This window comes from Jaculus jaculus, chromosome 22 (genome assembly GCF_020740685.1).
Source record: "Jaculus jaculus isolate mJacJac1 chromosome 22, mJacJac1.mat.Y.cur, whole genome shotgun sequence".
Lineage (NCBI taxonomy): Eukaryota > Metazoa > Chordata > Mammalia > Rodentia > Dipodidae > Jaculus > Jaculus jaculus.
Window position 1 is genome coordinate 7,155,024 of NC_059123.1, and position 19,472 is coordinate 7,174,495.

Genomic DNA, 19,472 nt, shown 5'->3' on the forward strand with positions numbered 1-19,472 from the left:
AAATGCTGCCCCAGACATCAATTAGAATATCAACAAAAATGGTGAAAGGATGCAATAATCAAAGGACATATTTGGAATTTTCCAGTAAATTAGGGGGGAAAATGGAATTTCTTGTATTTTCAAGGGGATGCAACGAGTAAATGCTGTACATGTATAAGATAGTTTTCAGTAACCTTGGGTTATATGGGGAAATTAATGAAGTTATAGAGTTTATGAATTTTAATTGCCTTAATGACATCAAAATTATTTCAGGCCGGGTGTGGTGGTACACGCTTTTAAACACAGCACTTGGGAGGCAGAGGTAGGAGGATCGCCAAGGGTTCAAGGCCACCCTGAGACTACATAGTTAATTCCAGGTCACCCTGGACCAGAGTGAGACCCTACCTTGAAAAACCAAAAAGAAAAAAAAAAGAAAGAAATCATGTGTGAGTCATAGCGTGGGTACATGGCCCTGTGGTTGGGGACATCCGTGAGGACGGATGTTTGTTACTCTTCATTTCCCAGTCCATCTTCACTGGGAGCAATTCCAGCAGAACAGCAACGCCATTGCTCCTCCTGAAATTCCACTGCTGAACCTGAAAACTTACTGGATGGCAAAACGACTTTCTGAATGCTCACAAAAATTGGCTTAGATTAAAGATGTAAGTTTACTGTCTAGACTGGCACAAGTTAGTAGGCAACGCGGGGGAAAGCTGAGTGTCATCGGGTGAGGTGAGCGCGTCTCCGATGTGACATGAAAATCACAATTCACTGAAGGAACACATCATCAATTTGACTACATTAAAACATAAAGTTGGCTGGAGGGATGGCTTAGTGGTTAAGGTGCTTGCCTGCAAAGCCAAAGGAGCAAGGTTTGATTCCCTGGGACCGACATAAACCAGATGCACAAAGTGACACATGTGCCTGGAGTTTGTTTGCAGTGACTGCAGGCCCTGGCATGCCCATTCTCTCTCTCCTTCTTTCTCTCTCAAATAAATAAAAATAATTTATTTTTTTTTATTTATGTGGCCTCTACATCAGTCACATTTGTCCCATGCTCAGCAGTGAATTCCTAAGTGCAGGGATTGTACAGAGTATTTTCCTGTCTTGGATATTTTTTTATTTCTTTTTTCTTTACCCTTTTGTATCAATCCTGCCACCTCATATAATTTTCAATATGTACTAAAGATTCAATGACTACCTGCATGGTTAATATTTTCTTCTCATACTGAATAAGAAGGAAATACTGATGCAGGCAACAGAAGGCTTTCTGACATTTTTCACCTGGAAGAAAAATAATAATATACTGGAACACCAAGCATGGATTAGGAATGAAAAGATGGGAGTCTTCAGAAGGTATCATGGTGATAGAAAGAAATGACCGCAGTGCTCAGTACTGCAATATCTCTATCACACCTTCCAAGGCTCAGGGTCTAATGCGGAAGAGGTGGCGGAAAGAATGTAAGAGCCAAAGGAAGGGCAGGACTCCTTACAACGTGCTCCCCTCAGACACAAAATGGCCTGGATATCCATGGCCTCACAGTGCCTAATACTATCTGCATAAGACCATCATAAGAGGAGGAAAAGATCAAAACACCAAAAGTAAAAGAGAGACTGATTGAGATGGGGAGGGGGTATGATGGAGAGTGGAGTTTCAAAGGGGTAAGTTGGGGGAGGGAGGGAATCACCATGGGGTATTTTTTATAATCATGGAAGTTGTTAATAAAAAATTTTTAAAAAAAGATGGGAGTCTGAGAGCCTGGGTTACTTTTCTGACACTAGACTTCGTAGCATTGGACAAAAGCCTGTCATGGGCTCTTTAGACTTCAAGTTCTTCACCTGGAAAAGTCTTTAATTCCCAGAAACTCAAATGCGGGTGTTTGGCATTGGTCCGTGTGTCCAGCATCCCTTCAATGGGCAGAGGATGGTGAATGTTCATGCATGGCAGTCATGATGCCATCTCTAGAAAAGCTGTAACTCATAAGGTGCTAACAGAACCTTTACTGGGCAAAGGAGAGTGGAGCATTGGTTCATGAAGGTTGCATTGCCATCTTTAGAAAATCTACAATTCGGGCTGGAGAGATGGCATAGCGGTGAAGGCCCTTACTTTCCTGTGAAGCCAAAGGACCCAAGTTGAATTCCCCAGATCCCATGTAAGCCAAATGCACAAGGTCACGCATGCACACGCGGTGGCACTCATGTCTGGAGTTCTATTGCAGTGGCTAGAGGCCCTGGCATGCCCATTCTTTCTCTCATGCACATGAGCACGCAGAAAAAGAAAGTCAAGAGAAACTACAATTCCTAAGGTGCCAACAAGACTGGATTGAAAAAAAAGAAAGATAATAGAATTGGTTTCTGAAAGATTTTTATACCTGAGAGTTTTAAAAAATTCAAATACAAGGAAGTGTGGAGCTGTCCTTTCCTTCTTTTTTTTTTTTAAGGCCTGTGCTTTTAAAAATCTGCAAATTATGGTTCTGGGAAGAGAGCCACCTTAAACCTTATGGTGCACGGACGGCTGTCGGCTTGGCTGGGAAGACTGTGAGCAGGGCAGAAGTACCTTGAATGCAATGGGGCAGGAGCCACTGCGGCAGGAACATCCAATAATCATATTTAACCCGCCCCTTTTCTCTCCCAAGTCTCTGATTGTAACTGCTTACTGTGGGGCAGTATTAAGTCATATTAGAAAATCCCTGCGAGTAGAATATTTACTTACCTATGTGCAGGGCCCAGGGTTCAAGTCTTAGACACACACACACACACACACACACACACACACACACACACACACGCTCACACACACACGCTCACTCCCAACACTTCAGGCTTTATAAAGGGCTCAGCTCTACAGATGTGAAGAACCTTTTGACTTCATTTGCTACATAAAACATTTCTGGTCTGCAGTTCAGCAAATATTTGCCAAATACATATCACAGGAGAAATGTGGATACAGAAATGAATGGCGAGGAGCCTGCTGCAGACAAGAGAGGGTTGAACAGCTGAAACATTTACCCTGCGGAAATCATGATGCTACACGGGCGAGTTTGTGCACAGCTACCCCAAGCCACTCTTGTTTCGTTTTAATATTTTATTTTTATTTATTGATTTGACAGAGGAAGAGAGAGAGAGAGAATGGGCGTGCCAGGGCCTCCAGCCACTGCAAACAAACTCCAGAAGCGTGCGCCCTCTTGTGCATCCGGCTAACGTGGGTTCTGGGGAATCGAACCTGGGTCCTTTGGCTTTGCAGGCAAGCACCTTAACCACTAAGCCGTCCCCCCAGCCCTAAGCCACTCTATCAAAGTAAGTCAATGTGGGCATCTCAAGTGTTGGCAAATAAACAATAGGCCTTATTAAAAAAAAAGAAAATCCCTGCAGGTCTGGGGAGATGGGTGGTCAGTAAAATACTTGCCACGCAAACATGGACAGCTGAGTTTGGCTCTCCAGCACCCACATAAACACCAGGCACAAGAGAGCCTGCCTGTAATGCCAGCACTGGGAGATAGAGGCCTCCTGGCTAGCTAGTCTAATCCAGCTGGTGAGCTGTAGGTTCAGTGAGAGAGCCCTTCTCAATAACTAAAGCGCAGGAGGATTGAAGAAAACATACAGTATCGACATCCACACATGCTTACACACATCCATACACCTACCAACTTCCACTGCGCATACACGAAAGTAAAAATAAATAAAATCCCCTTTCTTATTCATCCATCCACTTCCTTCCTAGTGTAATTGTTTTTGATATCCTTCCAAACTCTCTGAACATTTTCCACTCCTCCCCTATCTCACTCTATATCTCCCCAAGTAAAGATTTATTTCTAATCACCCTTATTTCATAGGTCTGCAATAAATCTGTCTGGGAGAAATCTTAGCAGAGGAAAAGCCACACAGATTTGGCCAAGACAATAGCCATTTTGGTAGCTACGGGCGGGAAAAGAGGTGGGATTGTTTTCACATTAGTTTCATTCTCTTTATTCGCATTGTGCGGGGTTGGGGACTGAAGCCAGCATCTTGCACATTCAAGGCAAGCACCTTCTGAGGTGGTAATTTGCACCTGACACACAAGTGTCAGCGCATAGTGTGAGTAGGTTCTCAGCATGGACTAAATACACATTGTATGAGGGTGAGTACCAGACACACTTTGTGCAAGGTGCGTACTAGACACACCTTACACAAAAGTGAGTATTAGATACACATTGTGTGGAAGTGAGGACTAGATGGAGGGAGAGCCAGACTTCATCAGCAATAGCCTGATTTACATTCGTCAGGCAGGTGACAGAGGATAAAATATTTGGGATGAACCAAGCTGGATTTGGGTAAACAAGAAAAAAGCAATGCCAGACCTTGAAGACAATGCATTTCTCCTGACAAAAAGTTGTCTCCCTGACAGACGACACAGACAAGCCATAGGAGAGGTAGAGCGAGACATTGTCTATATTTTCCGCAATGATATACAAAATGTGCTGGCATCAAGATGCTTTGGACATAGTAGAATTAAAAAGAAAAATAAAGGCTGGAGAGATGGCTTAGCGATTAAATGCTTCCTGAGAAGCCTAAGGAACCTGGTTGGAGGCTCGATCCCCCAGGACCCACGTTAGCCAGATGCACAAGGGGACGCACGTGTCTGGAGGAGTTCGTTTGCAGTGGCTGGAGGCCCTGGCGTGCCCATTCTCTCTCTCTCTCTCTCTCTCTCTCTCTCTCTCTCCCTCTCTCTCTCTCTCTCTCTCTCTCTCTCTCTCTCTCTCTCTCTCTCTCTCTCTCCCTCTCCCTCTCTCTCTCTCTCTCTTTCTCTCTTTCTCTTTCTTGATGGCTTAGCAGTTAAGGTACTTGCCTGCAAAGCCAAAGGACCTAGGTTCGATTCCTCAGCACCCATGTAAGGCACAAGCATCTGGAGTTCGTTTGCAGTGGTTGGAGGCCCTGGCACACCTATTCTCTCTCTCTCTCTCTCTTTCAAATAAATTTTAAAAATTAAATTAAGTTTTTAAAAAAGCCTCTGTTCATCTGTGGAATTTCAGATGCATTTCACACACACACATCTGGAACTGGTGACGATATGGCACGCAGTGACGCGAGAGACTTCAGGGATGAAAGGCCACAGGAAAATCATCCTGCTACAAGTGGGGTGTCTGAAAATTCTTGCTTTGCCAGAAGGCAGTGTCATTTCACAGAAATGCGGTATTGAGAGAGGGAGCTGCAGTTTTAAAATTAATTCGGGATACAGGAGAGAACTGGACTGGTCTAGAAAATCATGGGGAACCTAGCGGGGGAAAAAACAGTTATGTCATGTTAGATTTCTAAGCAAAAAGAGTAAGATCATATAAACCTGTGTTCCCCATGGAGTCATTGTGTTCATTCAAAAATATTTATCAAGTAAGTACCTATTGGATGCTGCACTTACTGTGTGTGTGTGTGTGTGTGTGTGTGTGTGTGTGTGTGTGTGTGTGTGTGTTTCTGTGTGTGGTGAGTTTTCTTTTCCTTTTTTGTCCCCCCCCCCACAATGCTGGAGATCAAAGCCCGGAGCCTCATTCCAGGCAAGTGCACTATCACTGAGCTCCAAACCCCATCCTGGAGTGAGTCTTTATTCTTGACTATTTTCAATAAGGTCTAAGAAGAAATTCAGCGATGCCCTGTATGCCTGATTCACCATGCTGTGAACTCAAGTATCGCACTGATGATAATAGCCAATGTTTCCTTGGATGAAATCTCTAAATGGCTTGCCCCCCCCCCCACCAAATATACACAATGTTCTTGCTCTGGCTCGCTCTCTCTCTCTCTCTCTCTCTCTCTCTCTCTCTCTCTCTCTCTCTCACACACACACACACACACACACACAGGACAGGGATGAATTCAGGCAAGAGCCACAATAGTCATGCTGAGAATCACTGTCCTTTCCTGAGCAGTCTGTCTCATCAGAGATGAAACGACTACATCTGCCTCCTCCTAGATTATACATTCCATGCCAACACCTTCCTCTGTCCGCCCCTTGATGGCCAGCAGGGTGGCCACACCGTTTCACCAAGCTCCTTCTAATGGCAGCTTAAGCTCAGGCAGGGGACCCTACTGCAGAGAAATCCATGGCTCAGAGAGGATGGGTATGGGAGTCCAACACAAATATCTTGAATTTTAATTTTTTGTTTATTTTTATTGATTTATTTAAGAGAGAGAAAGAGGGAGGGAGGGAGAAAGAGAGAGAGAGAGAGAGAGAGAGAGAGAGAGAGAGAGAGAGAGAATGGGCGTGTCAGGGCTTCCAGCCACTGCAAACAAACTCCAGAAGCATGCACCCCTTTGTGCATCTGGCTAACATGGGTCCTGGGGAATTGAGCCTTGAACTGGAATCCTTAGGCTTCACAGGCCAGCACTTTTCCTCTAAGCCATCTCTTCAGCACCTTGAATTTTAATTTTAACTGATCTAAGCATACAGCAAGGGGAGGGAGAATCAGCCAGAAGGAATCTAGAGTGCTTGGAGTGTGTCATGGGAAACATCAATGAAAAACTTTATGGGGAACATTGGGCCGCAGGAAAAAGTTTTGGTTTGCAAAGCAAACAAGATCAAAGATTAGAGAAAGAAAACTTCTCAAGCTACCTGGGAGTGACAGAAAGAACAGGGGAAAACAAGTGAAGAGTTTGATTTTCCCCTTATTATGCTGCAGAGAGAAGAAGCGTTCATCTAATTTGCTTCTATTTTCTGTGTTGAGGAAAATGATCTTCAAGTTGAAGAGGGTAGAACAAACATGCGTGAGAGGGAAATAAAGCTCGAATTAGGCGAAGGGCAGATGAGAGAGCTCCTAGCTGTTTTGGAGAGGTTCAAGTCCCCGGAGTTAGGTAAATGACTCCCAGGGAGACAGTGGAAGGACACAGGTGTGATCTTAGGAAGGCTGTGGGTGGCAGAGAGTACTGAGCCAGCAGCAAACTGTGGCGGTGGAAGGCTGGAGGTGGGTCAAGTCCCTGGTGCTCCACAAGCAGAAGGCTGTTCTGCAGCGCCTACAGGATGCTGCAATCAGCACCACCTCCTGGCAGCATGCTGGAGAATACCATCAAGACGCTGCGTTGAATGTTACCCAGAGAAGCAGGGAGCGTCCTGAGAAAGAGCTGCTGTGTGCAGACTGCTCACGCCAGACCACAGCACAGTCAGGAACGAGATGGCTTAGAGAGAGTGGCTTCGATCATGCTCGAAAGAGAAAGAAGCAGGGAAAACAGAAGCGGGGCAGGAAAGGGGAGAAATATCAGATGGCTTATTCACCTCAAGGTTGTGTATCTCTTTGCTAAAGGCACAGCTGAGTAAGAAGAGAAAATAAAATAATAACAGTGAATCCAGCAGTCGGGTTGGATGTGCAAAGGTGAGGGAGTAGGCAAAGTGCTACAGGAAATGGGAAATAAGCAAGAGAAAGTTAACACCAGGCCGGAAGCAGTGGGAGGCTGAGGTAGGAGTATTGTCATGAGTTCGAGGCCACCCTGAGACTATGTAATGAACGAATCCTAGGTCAGCCTGAGCTAGAGGCCCTGGCTTGCCCGTTCTCTCCCTCTCTCTCTTTCTCTCTCTCTCTTTTTTTTTTTGCTCTGTAATAAATAAATAAATAAATGAAATATAATAATAATAAAGTGCCCAATGCCATAATGAGATCTGAGTTTGAGAACAATCCCCTCGGGTAACAGTGAGCCCAGAGAGGCTGCAGCAAGACAAGCTAGGTAGTTCAGTCATTTCCTGATATCTGCAGTATGTAGACCCTCTAAAGTCACCAGGAGCCCTGGCTCCCAGAGACTTAGGGTTAGTTTTCTGTGAACTGCTTTCTTTCTGGTCACAACGCTTCCAACTGATCAGAACACAGCCTTGATGCATGTGTGTATGTGTAAAGGCACTGTGTGCCTGAGATATACATGTTGTAAGTGGCAGAACAGAATCTTTCCTTACAATAAAACACTATTGGAACAGGGCCTCACATTTTCCTGGCCCTGGGTGAGAGGGTCATAAATTTCAGCCTCACTACAATAAAGTTTATTCTGTTGTTTTATTCATTTACCATCTCATGAAGCCACAAATGGAGCCCTATCCTTACCTCTCCGTAGCATTGCCACACAACCTCCTTCTGCTTTAGCACTCTCTATGGGCCCTGTGCATAAATGGCAAATGCTCTGCTCCCTTTTCTGGATGTACAATATTGTTGATTCATGAATGATGAAATCATGGCCAACGGACACTAACTCACACCTGAACAAAACAAATCTAACATACGTATTCTATCCATAAGACACATCATACATAGCCTTTCTGCACTTAGGAACTAGACAGAACTTTGTCAGTGTGCAAGGGGAGAGGCATTTTAAGAAGTATAATTATCACAAAACACATAAAAAAAAAAACAGGCCTCAGGGCATTCATAGTAGGAGAGCTGACCACGCAGTCAGAATCTGGCCCATGCAATGGATTCACTGGACACTTGAGTTTTTCATCCCTTTTCTCGTGTCCAGGGATGACTATGAAAGTGCTCACAGTATTGATTAGGGGGACTGCACGTCAGCTTTAGCAACCAGACAAGTTTTCAAGGATGGACTCTTCAAATAATGAAGATTGACCGCACTTAACAGTCATTTGCATCAGACTTGGCAAATCTCACCCAGCTTAGCAGGATGGGCTCATGAATTCAAAATATCTGCTAGAGTTTCCACGATGCACCAAGCTTAGTGCTAAAAGCCAAGAAACACTTCTCAGCCCTTAGGCAAATAGCTGGTGAGGAGAACTGAAGATGTGGAAAATTTCAGAGGTATAAGTACTTAGGTAGAAATCAAATATGGCAAAAGAAGGTATTAAGAAGAAATTGGTGACATCTTGAAATTGCCTCTTTCTAGGAAAGTAAAAGAAGGATAGAAAAGAGAAAAGTAGAGGGCTGGGCTAGCTCAAAGAAGTATAAAAGTACAAGAGTGGTAATAAAATATTGGTTCAGCAGGGCGTGGTGGTGCACACCTTTAATACCAGCACTCGGGAGGCAGAGATAGGAGGATCGCCGTGAGCTCAAGACCACCTTGAGACTCCATAGTGAATTCCAGGTCAGCCTGGGCTAGAGTGAGAACCTACCTCGAAAAGCCAAAAATAATAATAATAAATAATAAAATATTAGTTCAATGTAAACAAACATGTAGCTATTGAACTCTTACAAAGCAAGGCTGTGGTCCAATGAATTTACCACTAAAAATGTGTGAAGTTTGAGCGCCAACATAACTGAGTCAAAGTTATACTAGGCATTAATCATCAGAAGTATACAAAAGGCTGGAGAGATGGATCAGCAGTTAAGGCACTTGCCTGCTAAGCCCAGAGACCTGGATTTGATTCCTCAGTCCATGTAAAGCCAGATGCACAAAGTGGGGCAGGCATCTCAAACATGTTTGTAGAGGCTGAAGGACCTTACACACCCATTTTCTCTTTTCTATCTCTATTTGCTTACAAATAAGTAAATAAACATTTTTTTAAAAAAACTGATTTAGGGGGCTAGAGAAATGGCATAGCAGTTAAAGGTGCTTGGATAAGAACCCAGGTTCAATTCCACCTAAGCCAGATGCACAAGGTGGCACATGTATCTGGAGTTCGTTTGCAGTAGTTGGAGGCCCTGATACACCCATTCTCTCTCTCTCTCATAAATAAATAAATATTTTTTTAAAAAAAGAATACAAGTCTGGATAGATGTCTCAGTGGTTAAGGCACTTAACCTCAAAGCCTAAGAACCACAGTTTGATTCGCCAGTGCCCATGTAAAGCCAGATACACAAAGTGGCAAGTGCACCTGGAGTTTGTTTGCAGGGGCTGGAGACCCTAGTATAACCATCCTCTCTCTCTCTCTCTCTCTCTCTTTCTCTGTATGTGTGTGTGTGTATGTGTGTCTGCCTCTTTTCTCTCTCTCACTCTGTTACAAATAAATAAAATGAATAAACAAACATTTTTTTAATAAAAAAGCAGATGCAATCATTTAAAAAGAGATTTAGGAGGCTGGAGAGATGGCTTAATGGTTAAGCGCTTGCCTGTGAAGCCTGAGGACCCCGGTTCGAGGCTTGATTCCCCAGGACCCTTGTTAGCCAGATGCACAAGGGGGCTCATGCATCTGGAATTAGTTTGCAGTGGCTGGAGGCCCTGGCGTGCCCATTCTCTCACTCTCTCTCTATCTGCCTCTTTCTCTCTCTGTCGCTCTCAAATAAATAAGTAAAAATAAACAAAAAGAAATTTTAAAAAAAAGAGAGATTTAGGGTCTGTTAAAAGGTTTCATGGAAGGCATACTGGTGAGAGAAAAAAGTCACCTAGACATGTGAGATATTCATGGGGAAAGCCATGATCAAAGACGGAGCCTGGGAAATACGGTCATAGAAAGGACATGTTGAGAAGATGAGCAGTGAAGGTAAATAACATGAAATATCAGTACGTATAGCAGTAAAGATCAGGAATTATAGAGGCCGGGGGAGATCTCAATCTTCATTTGTTTGTATTTTGGGACTGGGTCTCACTATGTGGCTCTGTCTTGTCTGGAACTCATTATGTCACCTCACTGGCCTTTCACTTACAAGTGTCCTCCTGTGTCTGCCTCCAGAATGCTATGATTATGGGTACTTACCACCACATCCAACCCCAGAACACAATGAGTTCTACAAAAAAGCTTCTGACATAAAACACAAGGTCGCAGAGAGGACATATAAACAAACAACATCAAAGATAAACAAGAACTGGAGAGACTGCTTAGCGGGTAAGTGCTTGCCTGGGAAGCCTAAGGACCCCAGTTCGAGGCTTGATTCCCCAGGATCCACGTTAGCCAGATGCACAAGGGGGCGCACACATCTGGAGTTCGTTTGCAGTGGCTGGAGGCCCTGGCACACCCATTCTCTCTCTCTCTCTCTCTCTCTCTCTCTCTCTCTGCCTCTTTCTCTGTCTGTCTCTCTCAAACAAATAAATGAAAATAAACAAAAATTATATATAAAGATAAATAGAAATTATAGGTGAGTTAGTGTTTTTTCCCTTTATACTAAGAAGAATTAACTAAGAGCAACAGCAGAAAAAAACGGAATTGGATTTAGATGGTCATACCTTGTCACTAAATTATACAATGGCGTCCAATGAAAATATTTCAGGAATAACTTACCTACTAGCTAGGTCATATTGAACAGTGTTCAGTATAGTCTCTTTTTCACTCTAAGGTAGTACATTCTGACGCAAGTAAGGAGAAAAGGAATGACAGGATAAGGCCAGACAGGAGCAGACCTAACTGACATGGGCATTCATGATTGAATATCGCATCCAGGATTCCTGAAGCCAGCCTTAAGAGTGCACAGGGCTGGCCCCTAGAACCTCAAGCACCATGACGGCCGAAGATGAAATGAGATTCATAGACAAATTCTGCCTTGGCAAAGCACGGAAGGTGGGCTCGCAGGCTTGCTTTGGAAGGAAGGGGCATTTTAACGGCTGTGTGGTATAAGTCCTGAGACTTCATTCACAACTTCCCTGTGCTTCCTGAAAAGGGGGCCCGGATAAGTTTCCACGTGTGATGTCATCACTCGAATGCAGCACCAGCCAGCAGAATCGCACGTCCCAGAATGGGATCCCTCTTCGTTCTGCTTTCCTCTGCGCCTCTCGCTTCTCCTGCTCCCTAGAGTCACACTTGATTATAAAATAATAGCAATGATTTCTCTGCTTCCTGGGGAACCCAGATTATAACAGCTTTATTATAAGTCAATTCTCAGAAAAACCAAATCCTTTCTTTGGTGTCTGAATACAAATACCATCCCTTAATTGATGGCTCGCCCTGCATCCATGCATGATTTTCTCTGTAAGGTCATCCATGTCACTTAGTCACAGTAGAACTTACTGTTTGACTCTCATCTCACTCCCTCTTGAGTTTTTCAGAGGCTGTGTTATGGTCCCCACTCGTATTATCTGGAAAACTCCAAAAGGAGTCTTAACTTGATTTCTCGGTTTCATTGCCAACCACCCTGGGATCTTCTGCCGTCAGGGTCTTGTTTTAACTCATGGTTTGCGTCACCTTGCGACTTTGTATTGTCTGACAACTATACGAATGTGAGTGTGGTCAGTTTCCAACAGCTGTTTGCATTTAACCACGAGGCTCATTCATGCACTGCTCGGGGAGACAGCGGGAGAGATCTGTGACGCTTCCAGCATATTTTATTAATGACCAGCCAGATACCATAACCCACACCAGGGAGATGAGGACCTAATTAATTAGGCATAATACTACTTAGCACTTACCATTTTCAATAAATATTACTACATGAATGAAAGTATCCTCAAAAGACTCCCATGAAGCAGGAAATATTAATCCTATTTTACAGCTGGGGAAACAGAAGCAGAAAGGTTCCCGGATTTACTCAAAGCCACAGCCAGCGGTGGCATGAATTTCCAATTTGGTTTTTCTCAGAGCTGGATCCTTTGAAAGCGGAGTTTAAAGCATGGCTTTCTCAAAAGCCAAAAGACAGGGTAGCACAGGAGATAACACTCAGCCAATAGAGATCTTGCCTAGCAGACGCACACACACACACACACACACACACACACACACACACACACAACCTGCATTCCAAGCCCAGCACTACAAAACACAGGCCTGGTTACCCCAGCACTCAGGAGGAAGAATCAGAGAGATCCGAAGTTCACAGTCATCCTCTGCTACATAACGAGATGGAGGCCAGCCTGGGCTACCTGAGTCTCCCTCTCTCTCTCTCTCCTCTCTCTCTCTCTCTCTCTCTCTCTCTCTCTCTCTTTCTTTCTCTGTTTTTTCCTCCCTCTCTCTCACAAGCAGCATAGTGATAACACTTGACTAGATGTTTGGCAGTGTGACATTAGCATCAGATGCTTTCTATGGAAAATGATGACTTGCCTTCAGTACTTCTTTTTTTTATTTTTTTTAAGTTTTTTTTTTAATATTATTTATTTATTTATTTGAGAGTGACAGACACAGAGAGAAAGACAGATAGAGGGAGAGAGAGAATGGGCGCGCCAGGGTTTCCAGCCTCTGCAAACGAACTCCAGACGCATGCACCCCCTTGTGCATCTGGCTAACGTGGGACCTGGGGAACCGAGCCTCGAACCGGGGTCCTTAGGCTTCACAGGCGAGCGCTTAACCACTAAGCCATCTCTCCAGCCTTCAGTACTTCTTCTAAAGGCACGGATTGTATGTTCACGTGCTAGCTAGTAGCAGAGTCCCTGGCTTCTCTTTGGTGCTCAGAAAATACTGCTCTATTCACACTTTAGACAAAATATTCATTAGAGAGACTGGAGAGATGGCTTAGCGGTTAAGCACTTGCCTACGAAGCCTAAGGACCCCAGTTCGAGGCTCGGTTCCCCAGGTCCCACGTTAGCCAGATGCACAAGGGGGCGCACGCGTCTGGAGTTCGTTTACAGTGGCTGGAGGCTCTGGCGCGCCCATTCTCTTTCTCTCTCTCTCTCTGTCTGTCACCCTCAAATAAATAAATAAAATGAAACAAAAAATTAAAATATATATTCATTAGATTCCTGTTGCATTCTAGGCACTCTCCTTGCCCTGGCTGAGTTGAGTGTGTCGTGGCAAAGAACATGCAATAAGCTAATCAGTAAAACAGGAAGTAATGCTGATAAGCACATAGGAAGACAGTAAAGGAGGGAGTGAGCCAGGAAACCATTGAGAACAGAGTCCTAAGCTTGGTAGGTGGCGGCGGTCGAGCAGGGATTGTAGAGAGAAAAATCTTAGAAACCAAGAGAGCGGGTTTGGACATGTTGAATATGAGTCTGTCTTTGTATCATGCATGAGTCCGAAATGAGCCAGGCATGGTGGCACTCACTTCTAATCCCAGCACTTGGGAAACTGAGATGGGAAGATCCCTGTGAGCTTGAAGCCAGCCTGAGACTACATACTGAATTTCAGCTCAGCCCCTGGGCTAGAGAGAGTCTACCTTGTAAAACCAAACAAGAAGGAGGATGAGGAAGAGAAGGAGGAAGAAGAGGAAAAGGAGAAAAGATGTGTCCCAGATGAGGAGGAAATAAAGTCATTATGAGGAAAGAGGGTTCAACTGTGGCCATAAAGCTTCTGATCGGTCAATAAACGGGAAGTAATTAATTCGTGGAATTTGGAATACAGAAGGACACGACGCTTTGCGATCACGAAAGTAGTCCTAGTGTAGGCACGGGGCATGCATAAGTTCATTTCCCATAGCTGTAACTAATGCCTGAACTAACCGGCTTACTCAAAGAGATGGCTGCGTCTGGCTCAGCCCCGAGCTCATGCTTCTCCTCTGCAGACTGTAGCCGGGCTTGTGATATAAAGCGCTCATCAGAGGCCCGTGCTATCTCTCTCTCTCTCTGTCTGTCTCTCTCTCTCTCTCTAACAGAACTGTCTATGAGCACTTAACCTCCTTCTCATGGGCTTCCTATCATGAGTATTTGGGAAAACACATTTCAAGACCTATCACTTTCTCTGACAGAGGTCATTTCACGTATCGCAGTTCAGACTGGCATGGGTCCACTCTATTTGGGATCCTCATCTATTCGCGAGAGGAGACCCCCCCCTTTTGCGTTCTATATGTTCATTGGCAGTTTGTGACACCCTAAAGGACCCAAGAAACCTGGAAGTCTAACTTCAATGTCTAAAAATCTTCAGAGACCTGTGAAGGTGACAGACCATCTTGACCTGACGGATGGTCGCCCTCTAACAGCCAAGGTCCTGGAAACCAACACCTTGGTCTCTTTCCTCATTCCTTCTCCACCCTGTGTTCTCTTCCTGGCAGGAAACTCTGAGCTTTAGAAATCTAAGTCTATTCATAAGTGCACTTCTTTCCGTTACTATGGCGATGCAGAAGGAATCTGTCGCGGCCAAGCGGGATCACAAAAGGATCACTTTTATTTTTATTCGCAGTGTTGCCACCAACAAACAAATAAATAAAATTCTAGTACCAGCCAGAGTCACACTTGTTCCTTGGGAAACAACTTGGGAGGAATGACTCCTTATTTTCATGTCTTACTTAATGTTTTATTCCTCCTATTTTGCCATTCTAAAGGACCACAGTAAGTGGCATTTTCTGAATCCAGATGGTTTTTTTTTTTTTCCTCTTACTTTTTACTGTTATACATGTGGCTGAAAAGTCACAATGAATTCCAAAAAGGAGCAGGGTAGTTTCCCAAGATTCAGTCAACAAAAACATCAGTTCTAAACAGCCACCATCATGAGCTATGGAGATGTCTCCCCCAGAAAGCTACTGGCCTGTCTACAGCCCTTACCTTTGTGTGGCCTTGCTGAAAGCTGGAAAATAATTCAAAGTCCTTATCTAAGGCAAGTCAAACCTGACTAGCTTCCAGCTGTACCCTGAGGGTAGAGATGACAGGGTCGGTTGACGTCTAGATTAGCAGACCCTTTTCCAGTCATTGCTCCTACCAAGAGTCCGCACAAGAACAAAACATTCCCTCTCTACAACGTCCGGTCTGTCGAATCCTGAGTAGTTTCCAAGCAGCGATAGGTTCTTGGTCTTTTCTTTACAAATTACACAATGCTTTCAAAATCGCAGGACATAACTGAGGGAAGCTCTTTGAACCCAGTGTGGGGCGACTCGACAGGTTGCCCAGCACTCCCTGGGTTCAAGGTGACACCCAAGTCGAAATTCTGTGCATACTTTCTGAGATTTCACGTGAAATTTCACTGGGAATTGAATGGATATGAATGGCCTGTGCTTATAGTGAAGACGGAAGGAAAGAGTTACCATAAGGAACAACCGCAGGTACCTTTGATTGGACTGTGACTCCCGCTGGTCACACGAATGGGGTTTTGGCAACTTGACAAACAGAGTTCATATAATAGCAAGATAGGAATAAAATCGCTGAGATATACTTGAGTTTGAAATCTATTACCTCGAACATGATATTACTTAATTTCTGAAAATCTTTCTATGATCTGAAATAAAATGACAAAGATAATACCAGTAACAAAGGACACAACATACAAGGCTCTTAGCACAATGCGTTCTGAACAAGCTCTAAGAAAATATCAGATTAAGTTTGTTACTACAATACAATTTAAACGGGAGAATGAACACTTGTCTTTTTTCCTTGTTTAGTAACGTGTGTTATGTTCTGATGATTAATTTTGTATATGCACATTTATTTTACACTTCAGCAACTCACACCATGCCCTAATTTTTATTTTTATTTTATTTATTTATTTGAGAGCAACAGACACAGAGAGAAAGACAGGTAGAGGGAGAGAGAGAGAATGGGCGCGCCAGGGCTTCCAGCCTCTGCAAACGAACTCCAAACGCGTGCGCCCCCTTGTGCATCTGGCTAACGTGGGACCTGGGGAACCGAGCCTCGAACCGGGGTCCTTAGGCTTCACAGGCAAGCGCTTAATCGCTAAACCATCTCTCCAGCCCTTTTTTTGTTTGTTTTTTTTTTTTGATGCAGGGTTTCACTCGAGCCCAGGCTGACCCAGAATTCACTGTGTAGTCTCAGGGTGGCCTTGAACTCATGGCGATCCTCCCAGCTCTGCCTCCCAACTGCTGGGATTAAAGGCGTGCGCCACCGCACCTGGTTCCTAAAATAATTTGAAGATACAGAAAGCGACTCTTCCTGGCGCCTGGGTGGTATTAAGAGGTGCTTGATATGCCAGCAACGAGCTCCTTGACTCCATACAGATTTGGCATGTAGGAGATGGCAGGCACTTTGCAGACTAGATCAGAGAAAACTGATCTGAACCTTCTTTACTAAATCTAGAACCATGAATGGAACCCTTTCACCTAGACATGGCTTCAAGCATTCAGCTAGCACCCTAGAGGAAATACCAAGACGTGGATACAACACACATCCTTTCTTCATGCCACAGACACATACCCTACAGGCATTCTGGGCCGGGTGACGGGATGCACAGTGCCCAGCACAGAAACATAAGCCAGGGCCTGTTCATTTTCTCACGCCATCGCAGATGGCCGAAGGTACACAGGGACCTTGTGGCAAGTGACAAGGTGAGTAAGGGCTGTAAGAGTCAGAATACCGAACCATTAATCGTGATTTCACTGTGCCTCGTGACTCAGATCCTATGGGTAGGAAGTCACTTTGAATCTTTGACATCCGGTTTTCTCGACGGCCACATAAGTTACTGCTTTTACATGACACGGTTTACTCACAGAGAAGGATCAAGAAATCAGGTGTGCCTTATGTAAATGTATAAAAAAGTGTTAAAAAGTTTAAAAGGTGGGGGGCTGGAGAGATGGCTCAGTAGTTAAGGTGCTTGCCTGCAAAACCTGAGGACCCGAGTTTGATTCCCCAGTGCTCATGTAAAGCCAGATGCACAAAGTAGCACATGTGTCTGGAGTTTGCAGTGGCTAGAGGCCATGGTACTCCCATATTCTCTCTCTCTCTCTGCCTCTTTCTCTCTCACCCACTCTCTCAAATAAATAAATTCATAAAATATTTTATGTATTTTTTGATTTGCAAGCAGAGAGAGATAGAGAGAAGAGAGGCAGACAGAGAGAGAGTGGGCACACCAGGGCTTCCAGCCACTGCAAATGAACTCCAGATGCGTGTGCCCCCTTGTGCATCTAGTTGACATGGGTCCTGGAGTATCAAACCTGGGTCCTTTGGCATTGCAGGCAAACGCCTTAACTACTAAGCCATCTCGCCAATCCCATAAAATATTTTTTAAAGTCAAAAAGAAGAAATCATGCCGGACGTGATGGCACACGCCTTTAATCCCAGCACTCAGGAGCCAGAGGTAGGAGGAGCACCGTGAGTTCGAGGCCACCCTGAGACTACAAAATGAATTCCAGGTCAGCCTGGACCAGAGAGAAACCCTACCTCGAAAACCAAAAAAAGAAAGAAAGAAAGAAAAAAGACGAAATCATGATGTGCAAAGGCAGTAGCATGCATTCTTTCACATGGTCTAAAAACAACAAGATTCATGGGATGATGGGAAGAGTGGAGCTCTGTCCGGGTCTCCACACCTGTGTTTCTGGGCAGGGGGTCTGTGCAGCTCATGGGAACTCAATGCATTTTCTTCAAAAAATTAATCTTGACTTCTATTCCCACATTAAAGAAAAAAATCAGTGGAAACTGACATTTATATGAATTCTGAATCAAAATGTGAAAGAAAATGACTCAATGGCACCATCCTCTACTCTCCAGGGTTCTGCATTACTCAGTTCATTCCAGAAATTCGCTAACTATGAAGGTAAAGAGAAAGGGCATTTCCTGTGGGAGGCGACGTCGAGGCTCACTAAGAACAGAGATAAGTACACCAACTTGGTCTCCTGGCAGCAGATCACGGAGCTCAAATGAAAGACCAGCTCAGGGTACGTTTTCCAAAAGGGAGTATTATTCCAGTTGTCAGCGGGCAAACCTACCAATATTATTTGGACATGTCAAAATAGAGAGACTTATGGATGAGAATGTTATACAAGAGCATGTCAAAATATCACACTCGCTTCTCCTTGAAATGTTTTGAAGTTATGATTTCAATTGTATATTCCCACTAGCTTTAAGCAGTTTTCTTTGTCCTCCAAATGCCTTCTGGTGAGCTGTGGAAATTTTGAATGAAGGAAACTGGTACGCTGGCTTAAGATTTGCACACGACGGAGGACCAGTATTGCTCTTGTGTTAACACGATTCAGGACAGTCAGGGCCACATGGCTGAAAAGAGCAGCTTCTTTGTGGGGATGGAACCAATGAAACCATCGCATTTCAGTTGTTTTCCAAGGCCAGACCACCGCAATGTCCCCCTCCTCTCTTTATCATCCCCCCGCCAGAGCCTTGGGACAGAGGCTATTAGGAAAGCTACCGGAGTTTTGGAGGTAGAGATCCCTCTTAAAATATATAACGTGGGGCTGGAGAGATGGCTTAGAGGTTAAACACTTGCTTGTGAAGCCGAAGGACCCTGGTTCGAGGCTCAATTCCCCAGGACCCACGTTAGCCAGATGCACAAGGTGGCGCACGCATCTGGAGTTTGTTTACATGGGGCTGGAGTCCCTGGCGTGCCCATTCTTTCTCTCTCTCTCTCTCCCTATGTCTCTGTCTCTCTCAAATAAACAAATAAAAATAAACAAAAAAAAATACATATATATAATGTGTTTTCCTAGCTTTCAACAAGAAACAAAGAACGTAGTTATTTCCTTAGGAAATATTGAGGTAAACAAGGAACTAGGAGAATATTTTCATTACTCCTCAAACTTTGGAAATCACAGACAATTTAGAACGTATGTGCTAATGGAAAAAATCTTTTGTCTGGTTTATGTGCATCACTTTACCAGGGATCTATGGAATTCGGGTTACATTTGTGTAATTCCATAAGGGGTTTTTGATTGCTTATGCACCACCTGCTCTTTATAAATGCTGTGACTGACATCAGGCTTGCCTCCATATGGTGATAACATTTTTGATTACTATTTGTCTTCTTACATTTTAATAGTGATTTGAGTTAAAATCATTTAAAATCTGTTTCCCAAGAGCTGCCTTACACTTCAACAAGGTTCAATTTATGGTTGCATCTTTTTTTGTATCTTGAG